Raw genomic sequence first — 16632 nt, forward strand, 5'->3', positions numbered from 1 at the left:
GCCTGGACTCAAGCTGGCTCTAGTTAAATCTGCTGTTGGCCACAACTTCCAGGTTCTTCTCAGCTTAGATGTTGAATTTTATCTCCTTGTTGTTCCCTGCCCCCCATGAGGAACCTGTTGGCCATTTCCTCCAGGCCATAGAAGCCCCTCTGAACAGTGGCTTCCCCTCAGAAATATCAGTGCAGCCAGCTTAATCAGCACATTCTACCAGGTCTTTGGTATTAAAAAGTTAAACAGGACCCAGGATGGACTCCTGAAGAAATCTACTTTTAGCCATTCCCTGGGTAGAGTGTTCCTTCAGCTGCATCAGTGGTCCAGTCAGTTTTTCAACCATGGAGTGGTAGAAACATCCAGGTGACAGTGACATCCCAGCCTAGGTACAATGAATGGAGACAGTCACCAAAGACTTGCTAGAGTCAGAGCAGACAACATGCACTGTCTTTATCACCTACAGATCCTGCCATTTCTGCAGTTTCACATGTTTGGAAGTTGAAAAAATCATGGAGAAATTTATCTCATGCATCATTTTGTCACAGGCTTAAGGATTAAAGGTATTGTAAAGAAAAAAGCAGAAAATCTCTTCCTTCCTCTGAATACTTGCCTTAGTTCAAACTAATTCCAAGTGGAAAAACAACTGAACCTAAGGAAGGCATTTTGAGAAGTACTAGGAGGAATATCCTGATTTTCTTTGTATTATTTCAGAAAATGCACATAGGTATCCTTCATTAGAATAATATTATTTGTGAGCTCATGAAAGTTATAGAGAAAAGCACCACCAAAACCAAACATGATAGTGATTTTCTTCCTGAAAACTGTGGCAGGATATAACCTTTGAGGAGGATTTTTGGCTCCTTCAGGTGAAACAGTAATTATGAATGGTAGCTATGAATGACCTGTATGTCTTATTTGATGTATACCCTAAGAAGAGGGAATTAGAGTTCCTTCATACTCTTCATATGTTTGTTTCTTTTTTTTTTCCATCATATCTGAGAACTTAGCAAATATTTAAATGTTTATTTTTACCACACCTTTGTATGATTAGATTATTCACTTGCCTCAAATCTGCAGCTGGGAAATGAAGCAGTAAAAAGTCCTAAGTTCAAAATCAACAAATAGTGTATTTTGTGTATATTTTATGTCTAGCATTGATCACAGTCCCTATTTTCCCAAGAGTATTTTGGAGTGACACAGCATCCCACTCAGGAGGTAGCTCATCCTTGGTTTGAGTGGTAACAGTGAGTTCTTAGCATGCCTACAAACCTGTGCTCAAGAGTGAAATCAGAATCTGGGGCAGAAAATTGCAGAAACCTACTTGATATTCAGCCATTAACATTTTGGTGCAAGCAGTTTGCCAATATTGCTTTGAAACTGCATCCTAATGTCAGGTTTAGCCTCTGAGTCACCAGTCTAATGGCCAGCCTTTTGTCCATGGACAGTTTTTCCTGCCCTGCTTTGATAGGACTCACTTCCTGGCTTCTCTGGTTGGTGAGATGAAGGTTCTGTAAGAAATTATCTCATTTTCTACATGGATTTTATTCACTGCTATCTGGGTTTGTGCCATGAGTACCTAGCAGCCTAGAAAGGAATGCTGGTATCAATTCTGCCTATATGAATTATCATAATGAATCTGGAAAAGCATCCATGTTTCTGTGTTTATAAATCACCATGCAGAATGAATCCACAGCTCAAATTGGAAGCAAAGGCAGTATCAATAAATATTAATGATTTGGAAAATTGGATGGATTTGTCCATACCCATGATGAAATATTACTCTTGCAAAACACGAATGTGGTATGAAAGTATTTCTCCCTTAAGCTTCATGCACATTGGTACATAAGGAATCCTGAATTGTAAGAGTCTCTGGTTTCTCTGGAAAGGACCATCTACAAGGGAAATCAAGTAAGTGGGGTGGGGGGGGGAAAGAGGAGGGAATTTAGGTACTAGGTACTGGAGTTTCACTGCTTTATGTTTAGCTCTTTGTCTTAGCAGAAAGGTGGATGGCTTTGAACAAAGCTGCTGTGCATTTAAGTAACCAGGGGCCTCCCTGATGTTCTCTGCCTTGATCCCAGAACTAGTGTTAGCTAAAATATCTTAATCTGATTTATGCCTTCTGAACACTCTGAGTTTACAGTGAAGTTTCCAGGGACACATTTCACACACAGCTTTGGGCAAGGTTCTTTAAATATATGCTTGAATAAATGCCTACATATATAGGTCAGGGTATTTTATCTGTGGATATAGACTTAGAGAAGGGTAAGAAACTCTCCTCAAAGTTCTCAGCCCTGTGTTCTTTGTCACTGGGAACAGCTCTCAGGATAGCTCAGGTTCTCCTAATCCTGTCTTTTGTCTTGCCCTCTGTCCATTCCAAGTTGTCTTTCTTTGAATTTGGCTTGTTCAGCAGTTAGATAGAACCTGTCTTCTGCAAATACTACTGGTATCTCTGTCCTGCCTGTCTCTTTGCCCTTGTTATAGTTTCTTGAAATGTTCTTACTTTGTCTTTTTTTTTTTTTTAAACATTGCTTTTTCACCTCTGTGTCTTTATCCCATTTAGGCTGTCTGTATTTTTTTTTTTTTTTTTTCTGTTTGGAGAAGTGTGGGCTTCTATTTCTCCAAAAGGAACTTATTCTGTTTGAGTAGGTGGTTGTTAACTCAAACCCACCCTCTTGTTAATTTTATCTGATGTGATATATCCCATGTCAGCTGAGGTTAATCACTCTGTTTCCTGTGGTTATTGTCAACCACAGAGAAATGTTGACCAATTTTTTAATTACTGCAATTTTGAAGGAGGTTATGTTAATATATCTCCTGCCTTGATTTAGTGCACATCTATTATACATTATATGTATATTATGAGAACATTTAGAACATTTTACTGAAAATGAGCATTATGAGTACTCATTTTCAGTAAAATGTTTTAAAATCTTGTGAAGAATGTCATATGAATTGTAGGAAAAAAATCTGCCTGGTGAAACTTTCCAGATAGGCAGTTTGTCTTTGCAGCTAAAGGCAATTATTTTAAAGGATTGTGTAAATATTCATCTTGAGAATTTCTACACCAATATTTAATTGACATTACACCTCCACTGTATAATTATGCGAGGATGTAGTAGATAACATATTATGAAGCAGGTAACACTTTTGCTGAGATACAGTATATATATTCAATAGATTAAATTTCATTTTGTATTAAATATCCCGTCCTTCTGGGAGCTTGTATCTTCTTTTCACATCTGGGACATTCTACACTTTTTTGTAATTTTTCTTTTCCCCAGTATTTTGCAAAAAGCAGAGAAATTGGTGTTATAAAAAGTGTGACACAAAAAGGAGCAGGTGGGAGCATTAGTGGCTGTCTGAAAATTACACTTTACAATAAAGCCTCCTGCAGTGCTTAAGAACTTCCCCTTTAGTGTTCTGTAAAATGATCACATTGCCTAATAGGCTCAATTCAATAATTGCTTTTCCTCTTTTTTAAGCATCCCTTTTTTGTAGTGTTTACCCATAAAAGTGCAGAAAGTACAGTATGAAAAACAACTGCACACAGCGTTTTTAGTGCTCATTAAATCCATTTTGCATGTGTACGGCTTTTGAAATAATTCTTTTCCTTGCTCTCAGGTGGAAACACATGCTAAAATAAAAAAGGCCTGTGGGATAGAATAATAGATAAAATTGAAATACAGAGCAGGTAATTCTAAGTAAGTACTAGACTGCAAGTTGAAACATGAGAAAGAAGTTTTGGGAAAGGATGTGACATTCAGCCTTTTAGGTACTTAGATTCTGTAGACAAGTGTTTAGCTACAGTTGCACATAAAATTATAGAGTTTTTGAATCAACCACTAGCAGTAGAATACAAAAAGACACATTAGTATAACTTTTTCAGTGTAAGTCATGCTGGTTATACTGTTATGTTTCACTATTCAGGAATTTGCGTAGCAGATGTTATGTGGAACACCCAAATGTCTTGGGGAGCACCAGCTCATTGAATATCTACATTTTTGCCCCACATTTACAACAGCAGAGTACCTTGAGAATATGTAGGTGGTGTAAGCTAGCAGGGTAAATCCCCATCCTTCTAGAGGAGCTATACACTGCTCTTTGATGAGCAGAACCTCAGAAAAAATGGAGATGACAAGATAAATAGGGTTGTGGTTCTGACAGGCATGGCAGTAAACAGGTAAGAGAAGTAATAGATTGTGTTAATTTATTATTAGTGTAACTAATTATTCATTGTTTGGATGAGCTAGTTTTTGCATTGCAAGGAAGATCTTGGAGATTTCTCAGACCTGAGTTTGGCTGGTTAAAAATTTCCACATCCATACTATTCTAAGCACCACGGTAAACTGTTTCCAAAACTTAAATTATTTAAGAGTCGAGGAAAGACTGAGTCTGAGATTTGCAGTCTTGCACAGGAGAATGCTGCTCCAGTATATTTTCCTCCAGGGTCTGCAGGACAACCCCTGCACCTGGATCACCTCTTCCCATTGTGTTGATTTAATCCTGCTTAGGAGCACTGGATTGGCCATTTTTAAGATGGAATTGTAAAGATTTACCAAGGGTTAAGAAATGCTGGTGGGAGGGATTGTGATACCCTGCAGGAGGAGGGAGGTAAGTGGGAGATAGATCAGTGTTTCTACTTACTATTGCTTTTTGATTATGATTTTTTATTAGGTAGGTTTTTTTGTTTGTTTGTGGGGGTTTTGTTTTGTTTTGTTTTTACTTTCTATTGCTCTCAAATATCCCTAACCTATGTTCCTACCTTGTACACATAATTTCTAGAATCTTCCAAAGGGTGGCACAGATTGAGGGAGCTGTCAGCACCATCTTCTGAATGAATACTTTAAAAAGTATTTATTTGCTGTTTGCACCTAGAGGCAAAAAATACTCTGGGCAATTATATGATAATCAACATCAAAAAGGGGAACTACATAATAATGAAGAATCTTGTTTAAAAGGAGTTATAAGGGCCAACTAAGAGAACTAAATCATTCCAGGCAGCCTGAGGACTATGTTAGAGAAATAAAAAAAGAGTTTAGAACCACAGGGTCAATATATATCATCTAGCAGAATCCCTTGAGAAGAAGAAGCTGGTGATGCTAAACAGAAAAGGAATCAACGTAATAATAAGGGCAAAGCTATAATTTGAAAAGCTGAAATTGTTTTCCAAATGAAAGAGAAGATTCTTAGATCTTGGCAGATTAAATATAAAAAATCAGTAAGCAGGAATATTAAAGGAATACCTAGAAAAAGAAAGTAGAATACTAAAGGAATAACTAGAAAAGAAACTTGAAAATAAAAATTATTTTTAAATTAAATAATGGAAAGTTGATTTTTATGATCAACTGAGAATCAAGGTTTACAGGGAAGCCAGATGGATTTCCTACATCCATGTTTCCTGTGGCAGAGGAAACTGGGAACATTAAAGACTGATTCCCTCTTTTCTCAGGTGCTCACCAGCAAGATTTAAATGGGCTTTGGAGGTGGTTGTGGAACAAACAGGCAAAATGAGCAGTAGGAAGTCAGCAGGACCAGAAGGTTTTACCCCAGCATTCAAAGGGAATTCAAGGATGAGATTGATGAATTATAAACTGTGACTGGAAACTTAATGCTTAACACCACCTGGCTAGGGCAGGACAACAGAGCTTCAGGAGAGATCCCAGAAATCTGTAGAACAGACATCTTCTCAAATACTAAAATTTATAAGAAGGACTAGAATTAGCAGACATCTGAATTAAAAAAAAAAAAAAAAAAAAAAAAAAAAAAAAGAAAGAGAAACCCCCGCCCAAAAGAAAAAAAAAAAACAAAACTCAAATGTTTAATGGGGTCTGAATTCCTTTTGCAGAACGAAAAGTCTATTTTATAAACATTTTTAAACAATCTTTGAAGAACACATAAAATGAACCTTGTGTGGCCTATTTGATATAGAAGGGAAACATTGCAGATGCTTCCAAAATTGTAGATGGTACAGAGGTAGTTGTTAAGGACTGCTATTTCATTCTCTCTGCAAACAGAAACGTTTAAGAGTAAGTTTAACTAATAAGAACCAGCTTTGTTGCCAAGCAAGGACATAATTTTTCATATAATGACTGGTAAACTTTGGGAATTTGTTGTCAATGGCTATGACAGATGGTGAAAATTCACAGTAATTCAAGGGAAAACTGCCTAAGTTCATGAAAAGGCAAGTCCTTAAGGTTTACAGAGTATTTTTAAACTGTGCTTGGTATCAGAAATGCCCGAGATCTGTGCTTGGCCTGCTCCCTAGACATCTGCTTATCCCTGATGTTGGAGATAAGGGACTGGACTAGCTGAACTTTTTGTCTGACTCAGTACAGCTGCTCCTTCTCTGCTAAGCACTGAACACAGGCTGTTGTGGCTGTCTGGGACTAGATGCTAATGGAGCTGGAGCCCGTGGAGAGCTTGAGGATATCTCCTTTACAGTGCTGAAATTATTACCATGAAGGTACTAATGAATAATTTTCTGTGTGAGAGAAGTTTGTGTGAACTAAAGCACTCCCCTCTGTCTGGAGATAACAACACATTTGGGAAAAGAAAACAAACTTCTCTAAGTAAATAATGTTTGTCTCTTTTTCCCTTTATTGTATTACCATTTCAGAAGTAATTTTTAAATGCAAACGAAGTTGACACAAACCGTGTTATAGAACTTAGCTCTGAAATACAAATACTTGTAAGTTTACAGTGTATTATTGTTAGGATATTGTTATATTATCTTGAAAGCATAAAACATTTTATTGTTTATTATGATTCAATACAGCATGCTTCAACATCAGCTTTTTTTGACAATGGTAAAAAAAATAACTGAGTTACAAAAATTTATGGTGTATTTTCATTCCTTTGGTGCTCCTATAAAGTGTTGTATATAGCAACAAATATTTAATTGCTGAAAGGACACAATTCAACAGAAGATCTGAGAAATGTCATTGCTGTGGCTAGTTATTAATGGTTTCTTATGTGGTGAAAGGAAGATATTTTGCTTCATCTCCCAGACTTCATGATGTTCTTACATGCATTGAAAGTTAAGAAGTGCATTCCTTGGTTAATGAGGGTTGGTACTGAAGTCCTTGCTTGTCATCCAAGATGCAGCACTGGTGCTTTTATCAGATCTCTGGGTGTTGTCACTGCACCTCAGGACTGTGCAGGAAGGAATTTTAGTTTAATGAGGCTTCTCCTTGACTGTGTCTTACATCAACAGCAAATTATTTCAAACAAGTAGTATTTGGACAAGAAAATAACTGTGAATGAGATTTTCAACTGTTTACTTAATGGAAAAAGCGGAAATGAATCAGCCACTCTTCATTTTCCTCTTTGATTCTCACACCAGCAAGCATTTGACCTTAATTCAGAAAACACAGCTGGCGTTTCTTAGATGGGATTTCTCAGCTTATTGTAATAACAGAGACAAAGTGTCTTCTGAATGTTGGGACACAGTGAAGGCAAATTCAAAACACTGCAAATTAGGCATGTGAACATCCATCAGTGTGTCAGCCTGCAATATCTAAGAAGTTGAAAATCAGAACTTGTCAAATGGGAAAAAAAAGTCCTCATAATAATATTTGCTCATTAACTCCATGACACAGCCTTCAGACCTCAACTGGAATTGAGGATATGACAACAGACATAACAAAAAAGGACCTGAAAATGTGGTGTGACAGCATTTACTGCCTACTTCTTGTTTTTTTTAGTCCCAGCCATTATTTCTATGTGGCACTTCAGCATAACCTATGTAAACCAGGCTACCGTAAGGAAATGCACCTTTTTTAATCCTGTAACATGAAAATGCAAAGCATTTCAAATCGGTGGTGCTGAAGCTCTTTCTGCTATTTTTTCTCTGTTCTTTCTGATAAATCAGTATTTTCCTCAGTGCTTGCTCCACTGGCTGGGGATGCAGCATGCTTGCAAACTGCTGTGAGGAGCCTTGGTGTCAGAAACAGGTCTGAAGACGTGCCAGATGAGATGTTATTTTCCTCTGTTCTATGACATGCATAGTAACTAAGGTGTGCACATCCTATCATTATGCTTTGCTGCAGCATTCTTATCCCCAGCAGTACTTCATTAACATTAAGAACATAGTTCCTGGTTAATCCCAGTAATTTTCAGCAGCCATTCTGATGCATCCACTTGAGCACCATATTATCTTAATACTGCTGACATTTGCATGTCTTTGAAATACATTTTTTTTCAGATATTGTCCACTTAATCCACGGCAGTTTCCATCATCCTTTGTTCTTATAGTCATGCTTTACTTGCAACTGATCATAAAAGAATAATCTACTAATTTCTCAATAGCTCCAAAGGTTAAGAAGAAATCAACATAGTGTAAACAGCAGCATAGGAAGCACAAAGATTTCACTGTTTGAATACTGACTACATAATTAGAAACATATAGAGCTAGAATTATAGTGAAACCAGGCCATTGAGATTTCAATATTTAATCAACAATTTTTCATGTGAATAAAATAGTTACATGCCATTTATCATTTTGGCTGTACTCTGACAGGAAAGAAAAAGCCTTTAGGAACAGCAGTAAAATATTTAAGGAAGGTTTGACAATTATTCTTTAATATTCACTTATCTGTATATAGATTCTCCTCTCTTCCCTTTCCTGCTCTTCTCTGAGAGTGTAGGTCTTAGTTTATGAGACTGAAAGGGATTTGTCTTTGTAATTTGCACATCAATATATGGCACCAGTCCCAGGCAGAACAGGGGAAGGGTATATATTATCGACATGCCCCAGTGCTGATCCAAAGTACTTTCATCTCTAGAATTTTAAAGAAGCTTTCAGGGCATCATTGTTTTTCTGTGAGTGGACCTCACTTGTTTCCCTGTGTGAGATTACCTGGCCATCAGTTTGGTACTTGGCTCTGCTGGATTTCCATTCTCTGGATGAGGGGGCAGCTGCACAGTTCTTCTGCTGCCTTCCTCTACTGCAGCGATAAAGGTGATGCACCTTCTAGATGTCTCTGACCCCTTACTTTCTTGCACAGTCTCCTGAAAACAAGGCTGTCACTTTTCTTTAATTACTGATATGTCATTAGGTGTGTCTTATCCAGGGTGTGTGAGAGCTGCTGAAGGACTGCACAGCAGATAACACGCTGTGCATCCCTCTGAACAGGGACAGCATTGTGCAGTGTGCCTATATCAGCCTTCAGTACAAGAATTCTGATACAAAACCAGCATCATTGCTGCTTTATAGGAATTGGAAAACTCCTTATCTAACCTGTGGCCAAGTGCAGGCCAACCTGCAGATGTTTTCCTGTGTTGCCTACTGCTTTGTCCTTGAGCTATTGCCAGGTAGCTCACAGTGGCCATCACTCCTGCAAGGCCTCTGCTCCCCTGAAAGTGAGGAAGGATTTATGACATAAGATTGTTTAATGTGGTTTGAATTTTTTTTTTGCTTGGGTTTTTTTTGTTTGTTTGTTTGTAGGTTTTTTTGTTGTTTGTTTTTTTTTTTTTTCCTATTTCCTGCTGCTGTACTGCTTTACACCTCTCCTTCTGCCTTTTTAGGCTCAGGAATCTTTTTGAAAGGCATGTTGTACTTATGTGGAGGACTTTTCTTTTTTCCTGGTTAAAATTTAAAAGGAATAGAAATTATTTATAAACTGGTGACATAAAATGAACAGTATAGCCATACATACATTTGTTTTTTAAAGACAAGTTTTTTAAAGCAGATTTCTTATTAAAGCTGTTCATAAACTGTAGAGGTTTTAGTGTTTCCTCTGAACTTAAGATGTTTTGAGCCTCAGACTTTAACATACACATTTAAAAAAGTGTAGTTATTAGCTGGCTACTGAAAGTGTTGAAAATACTTAGTATTTTGATTTGAAATACTAAAATTGTATTGAAATGTCCAGGGGTTTTTCAGATTTATTTTGGGGGGGGAAATAAAAAAAGTCAGTGCCTATTCCCTGACCTGATGGTGTATTTAAAAGAGGATTACCCATCTTCTTTATAGTATACATAAGTTAAACAGTAGTCTTCAGTTCTATTTGCTCCTAAGTTGTGGCCTGGCCTTGAAAATTTGAAATATGTCAACCTCTTCCTCTTCCATTACTTGCTTCTAGATTCATAAGTGATGGGAGGCATAAATTAATTAGTTCAGCAAATTTTCCCTTTCATGGATACCATTGCTTGCCTGGTACAGAAATGTCTGGAGAAGTAATAATGGAGCACAAATGTCCAATCTGTTGTTTGGGAAGTTGGTCAGATTCAGAGAAAGCAAAAGAAATGGAGGAAGGAGTGAAATGAGACACCAGAAGTTTGACAGCAGGTGTAGGGTATGATAAATGTGGGCAATGGAATACCAGAAGGACAGGTTATATGATGACCACTCCTTCCTATGGCAAGTCCCTCACAAAGTTGGTTTTTTTTTTTTTAAGAAAATCTTTTTTGTCCATTTTTAGCCTCCCTGCTGCTTACAATAGTAGAATACAAAGGATATTTCTGGTGCAATTCACTGATAAGTTGTCTTCTGATTTCACATAAGTTCTCTTGTTGATCTGCTTCATGACTATGAGAAAGCCATTCCCCAAAATATTATTCACAGCAGGGTTTTTATGCATTTCTGAGAAGATTGTGAATAATACTAGAATTAAATAAGAAGCTTCACATATATGCATACACATATATATGTGGATTAGGCACTTTTCAGAATATTAGTCTGATATTGCCTTGCTGTCTGGAAAATGACTAACAAAGGAAATTGAGGTTTTTTGGGGAAGGAGGGGGGGGGGCAGGGGTACATGATATGCACAAAGGGGAAAACTAGAGTAAAAGAGTTTCAAAGAAGTTACAATTATAAAGATTATAATCTCTCCAGACAGAGAACAGCAGCTTTGCACAGTTGTGTTAAAGGTGGAAAGCCTGAGGTCAAAGGGTGCCCTGGACTCTAAGAATACTAAAGGATAAAAGGAAATGGATTATCAGCTGATGAGAGGAAATACAAAAAAAGAAGGAGAATTAATGCAGAAACAGAACAGTCAGCTTCCCACAGGCGAAGGTTTTAGACCTAAAGGAACCTTAATACCAATTGCAAGCAAATATTTGAGTGTAGATAGGAGGAAATACAAATATGAAAAATTACTCTTTTACCCTCTAACATGATATATTTTGTATCTTTGGGTAGAAGAATAAATATCCTTGCTTTGAAAAGATTCGTGATGCACTTTAATCAGTTGCTGTCACAGTCTGCTGAGGGATAACGATGTTCAGCTGCAAATTTAGTGTATCATATCAGCATAGTTAGCACCTGTAATCCAGCAAGGGTGAGAGGACTGCCTGATTTATCCAAAGCAAGATTCAGGCAGGGAGGTCTGTCACCTAAGTAAAGTTGTGATGAACAAAGCAAAAGCTTTGTCTGTCTTGGAAAAAAGGTAAGGAATGAAGACTGGTTTTTAGCTGGTTTGGTTTCTTTGTTTGCCTGCTTGCTTTCCTCTTCTGCTATCTTTTTCTTTTTTGCTATTTTTTAGTGTTCTCTTTTTTTCCCTGTAAATGATGAATATTAGTCCCATTTGAGATTTGGTTGCCTCTTTCTGTTTATTATTTAAGGACCTTTTTCATATAATACACTGCAGCTGGCTTCAGCACGTCTTGTTGTTCCTGTTGTCTTTATAGCTGGAAATTCCTGTCAAATTTTTATGATATAAAAGTTGAAATCTATATTTAGTTGACACCTCATTTTTTAACACATTTTGGTAATTAAATTCTTGATCATTTAGAAAGCATTACTATAGGATATCATAAATATTTTTAGGCTACATTATGTCTGCTGAGAATGCTTAAAAGAGAAAAGTAGAGGTAAATGTAATAATAGTCAATTCAGATGTTCAAAGCTTCTTTCCAAAAAAAAAAAAGGAACTTTAGGAAAGGTACTTTGGATGTTCTTTACTAATTCTACTGGTGAGAAAACACTATGTGAAGGTTACTCAGGTTTTGCAGAACTAGAAAATCACAGAGCATTATCTCATAAAATAAAATCCATCTATCCAAGCCGTTTATGAAAGGGACTGTGGATATTGATGTTTTTGATAGATGAAATGCTCCCCAACCCGTTCATCCCAATATGACTTCTCAGACTGAGACTTTATATAAACAAGAGGTTCCCCCAGGGTTTAGACTTTCAAGTGGGTGATTAACTGACAGAGCTAAAAAATCCAATTTCTTGATACAAAAGAACTATAAGTTTCAAATTAATGAAGCAATCATTCCCTTAGATGACTTTTAACATTGCACCAGGTTTTCAACAAGAAACATTCTGATAAATCTTGTGTTACCTTTATCATTATTCATTTGATCATTTCCACTAGATTATGTTTTTATGGACTTCAGTGAATACAAGTGTGCCCTTGTTTGGAGAACTAAAAGGTATTCTTGGAGAGGGCTCTACTCAAAATAATGAATTTATTTTTATCTTTTTAGTGTTTCTCAAATTCATCTTCTATCTTTATTTTTACCCACATTGACTACAAATTATTGACAGAATGCTTAGATACCCAGTTGGATGAGAATATCCCCAGTGAGACTGCACATGTAAAAATGTGGCCTTGGGGTTTTTTGTTGTTGTTTTAGTGGGTCAGGGTTTGTTGATTTTATTTTTTTGGGTTTTTGAGTGTGATCTTATGGAAATGAAAAGGTTATCCTGTGCTATTATAATGGGTCAGTAAGTTGTCCAAGCGTTGTTTGTTAAGGACTCAATGAAGAATGCTTTGTACATGACCTTTCTGTGCACAAAAATTAGAGAAGGGCAACAAAACTGCATAGAGTCAACAAGTTTAAAGTGAAAATGGATTGCATTGCCTAAATTCACTTTGTTCAAAAAGAAAACACATATATATATATATATAGATATAAAACATATAGATATATGTATAATTTTTAAATGGAGGTTAAGTTAGCTATTATAGTTATATACAAAGATATCACTAGAGAGGAGGATTATAAGAAAGCACTCAGTCACTGTCCTTGAGTTAAGGGTGGAGAAAGGGACAGAAAATTGCCAATCTTGTCTTAAAATACTCCTGTGTAATTTCAAAGGCCTCAGCAAAAAAAAAAAAAAAAAAAAAAAAGTAGACAAATATAATTGTTGACTTTCATGTTATGTAAACACTTGTTGGAAAGGTAAGGCAGTGACTAGGTCTTTTTTTCTAATCACATGTGGTTTCTAATTTATTTTTTCCAACATATTTCAGTTTCTCTCTGACGTGTTTTGAAATAAAAGGTTTTCTACTCTCAAGGCCAGAAAATAGTTTTGCTGTATTTACCATTTCTTTGTTCAGTTACTTGTAAGAAAAGCACCACAATATAAAATATGAATCATTGTGGAACTACACACCAGTGTCTTATACCTTCATTTCAATCCCATTTCATTCTGACTGGAAAAGAATACCATATTTTGTTGATTCTATGTTGGGTTTTGAGGCTAACATAAAGGCAGTTAACAAACTCAGATTCCTATACTAAAAACCTTTTTCAAAGGCATTTCACCGAATGCACAAATGGAAGGTACTGTTTGTACAAACATCCCTCTTTGTTCCAGTTCAAATAGGAATTGACAGTGTTATGGCAACTCATTAGTATTAAAAAAAAAGCTTACATTCTGCAGTGTTGGAAACATATGCAGGAGAGGAAAATGTACAATATTAGGAGTGTACATATTTGCCAGGTGTTTTAGCATGTCAAACCTAAGTATCCCTTTCAAAATGTTGGGTAAGAGCAAGAACCTCTGTCTGGATCTGCAGCTGTGGACAGGTTTCAGTAGGATAACCTGTGGGGAGTTCACGCTTGTCTGTGCCTTGTGACAGAGAAGGAAAGCTGTTCCAGTGCTTCAGCTTTGGACAATGAAGGTAATCAGACAATCCTAAAAGAATACCCAATGTGCTGTAAAGTTAAGATTCCTTTGCTCTTTTTTGGTGTAGTTTTTTTTCCCTGCTGATAATCTCAGAAGGTATCAAATTCTAACAAACAGAGAATCACAGAATCACAAGGTTGGAAGAGACCTTCAAGATCATCGAGTCCAACCCAACCCTAACACCTCAACTAAACCCTGGCACTGAGTGCTACATCCAGTCTTTGTTTAAACACACTCCACCACCTCCCCAGGCAGCCTTTCCAGTACTTTATCACCCCTTGTGTGAAAATTTTTTTCCTAATATTTAACCTATACTTCCCTTGGTGCAGCTTGAGACTGTGACCTCTCGTTCTGTCAATTGCTGCCTGGAGAAAGAGACCAAATCCTACCTGACTAAAACCACCCTTCAGGAAGTTGTAGACAGTGATAAGGTTGAAAAAAAAAATAAAAATGGGGAGTGGCAGGCCTGCTAAGAACTAGGCTATCATGACTTTCAATAAGGTTATAATAGTGTTACTTACCATGTCCTGCAATATTCATTGCCACTTCTAGGAGATCAGTGAAAGACAGATAAAAGCAAATACCATTTTGCATGGCAGGGGACTACCAGAATTAGTTGCTACAGTAGGTATAGGTGATGGACATCATAAGCAGATTCCAAAATATATTAGAGACATTCATAGTCACAGGTCTAAATAATAAGTGGTCACAAAAAAGGACAAAAGATGTGGCCTGCAGCACCCCTGACAGGGGATGGCTGCTATTGCTGGCAGAGTAGAGGAGGAATGGACAGCAGAAAATGGATGTACTCCCATGCTTCCCTTAGACAGCATCCTGCTGCTGCTGCTGACCACGGCAGCGTGATGGTCTGGGTGCACGAGCACGTCTCACGTTCTTAGCTCACATCTGCCTAACCAGTGAATTGTGTAGACCAAGTGTCTCAAAGCTTCCCAGCAATGCAGGCAGAATTAAATTCTGTGGCTGTGACAGAATTGCTCTTTTAAGGAGTGGTGAGGTGGAGGGAAAGCTGTGCCTGGCCACCAGGATGTGCTGGCTATGGGCCTGCTGCCCAGGAATTGCTCTGCTGCTGCCACAAATACAGCACGGGATGGCTGAACATTCACTCTTGATTAGCAACTTCCCCAACACTCAGAGAATGCAGATCTCCTCTCTCTAAGCCCTGGCTTTTGTGCCACACATCATTTTGCAACCACAGCTAAGTGTTCTGTGTAAGACTAGAGTCTGTGTATTACAATGTGACAGAGCTCCCTGAATAATTTATATCTACAGCTCCATTTCATACTTATTTGTTATCCTATAGGTTTTCCCCTAGGATATGCCATCTAGTTTCAATTTAAAACCTAAGTTCCATAAATTACCACTGCACAGAAGTTGCTTTAACACGCCATTTATGCAGGTAATGGTGCACATTGTAGCTGAAGTGTTTCAGAGTCCCCACTCCTGGGATTGCAGATCCACAGTAAGCTGGTAAATGAGAAACAATGCGGAGTTGGCCAGAAAATTGAACAAATCCACCTTAACATATCACAGCAAATCACACCTTAATGCTGGGAACTCTGCAGGGCAATGTTTCTATACCAGCATGCACATCTGGATTCCCCGCTTGCATTGAACAGAAAGAAAGTGTGTACATTGTGCACCACGTGTGCATGGATACCAGTTCATAAAAATGAGCTTAGGAAGAGGATTAAGACAAATTTATGGTAAGGCATAAATAAGGCCTGTCGCACCATCAGTTCTTAATCCTTGCTTTTATTCTCTGAGCATATGATTTTCTGGGAAAAATCAAAACTTTGGAGAATAGCCAGTCCAAGTACTAAGTTCAACAACATTTTAACGGGGTGTCATCCAAAATAGTACTAAAATGTGTGTAAATTTTTTATATTTCAGAATGAGTATTTTCTTTAAAGACTAATTTGAATTTTATAGAAGTTCATTTCAGAAAAATTCTCTCTGTTTACATGTATTCACTAACTCAAAATCATGTCATTACAGCCATTAGAACTATTTTTCTTTTTATGAGGCCACATTTTGGCTAAATGCTTCTCCTTAATTATTTAGGTTTAGTTCTTTTTCTTAGCACTTATTATATCTAATGGGCTTTAAACATCTGCTTCAAATTAGTGAAATTAAGTGTTTCTGGAGTGCAACTAGTGACTAACCTGGCAATTGCTAATTTTATAGCAGTGTATTATATTTTGGTTTATTACTGAATCACACAACTGGCATGTTTGGATAGAGATTGATATGTGGCTTATGCTGCACAAAGCCACAAGCAAGGTAGCATTGAATCCCCAGGCTGTGAATATCCTGCTGAAGTGACTGGTGTAAAAGGGCCTCAGTTGCTCTGTCTGCTCATTACATAGACAGGATTCAGTAAACCAACCTTTGATTCCCAGTTACAATCCAGTCTTCTTGCTGATTTCCTTCATGTAAATTTGAAAGTATACCTTGTTCCGTGCAAGTAAAGGCTGCATGCCAGTAATAAATACATCCTGCTGTCTGCTAGGCAGATCTCATGGACTGTGGAGCTTCTTGAGGGTCTCTAGAAAGGAGTTATGTATGCCTTGCCAGAGGGAAGATGTCTGTGAACCTTCAGGACTGCCAGTTCCCTTCTCTGTGGTGCCCTTGCCTTGCCGAGGGGTTCATCACTGCCAGGGCATTGCCTTTGGCCTGTTTGATGTGAGTGCATCAGGCAAAACAGGAACGGTTTCACAAGAGAAGAAAATCCAGGATTTCAAGTTAAATCTTGCATT

General features: G+C 37.4%; 1 protein-coding gene across 4 annotated transcripts in view; it reads left to right on the forward strand.

The window, feature by feature from the left end:
• CADM2 (cell adhesion molecule 2) overlaps positions 1–16632 on the forward strand; it is a 590742-nt gene that overhangs the window by 505293 nt on the left and 68817 nt on the right. The window lies entirely within an intron of this gene.

This window comes from Lonchura striata, chromosome 2, assembly GCF_046129695.1.
Source record: "Lonchura striata isolate bLonStr1 chromosome 2, bLonStr1.mat, whole genome shotgun sequence".
In the NCBI taxonomy this organism is placed as follows: domain Eukaryota; kingdom Metazoa; phylum Chordata; class Aves; order Passeriformes; family Estrildidae; genus Lonchura; species Lonchura striata.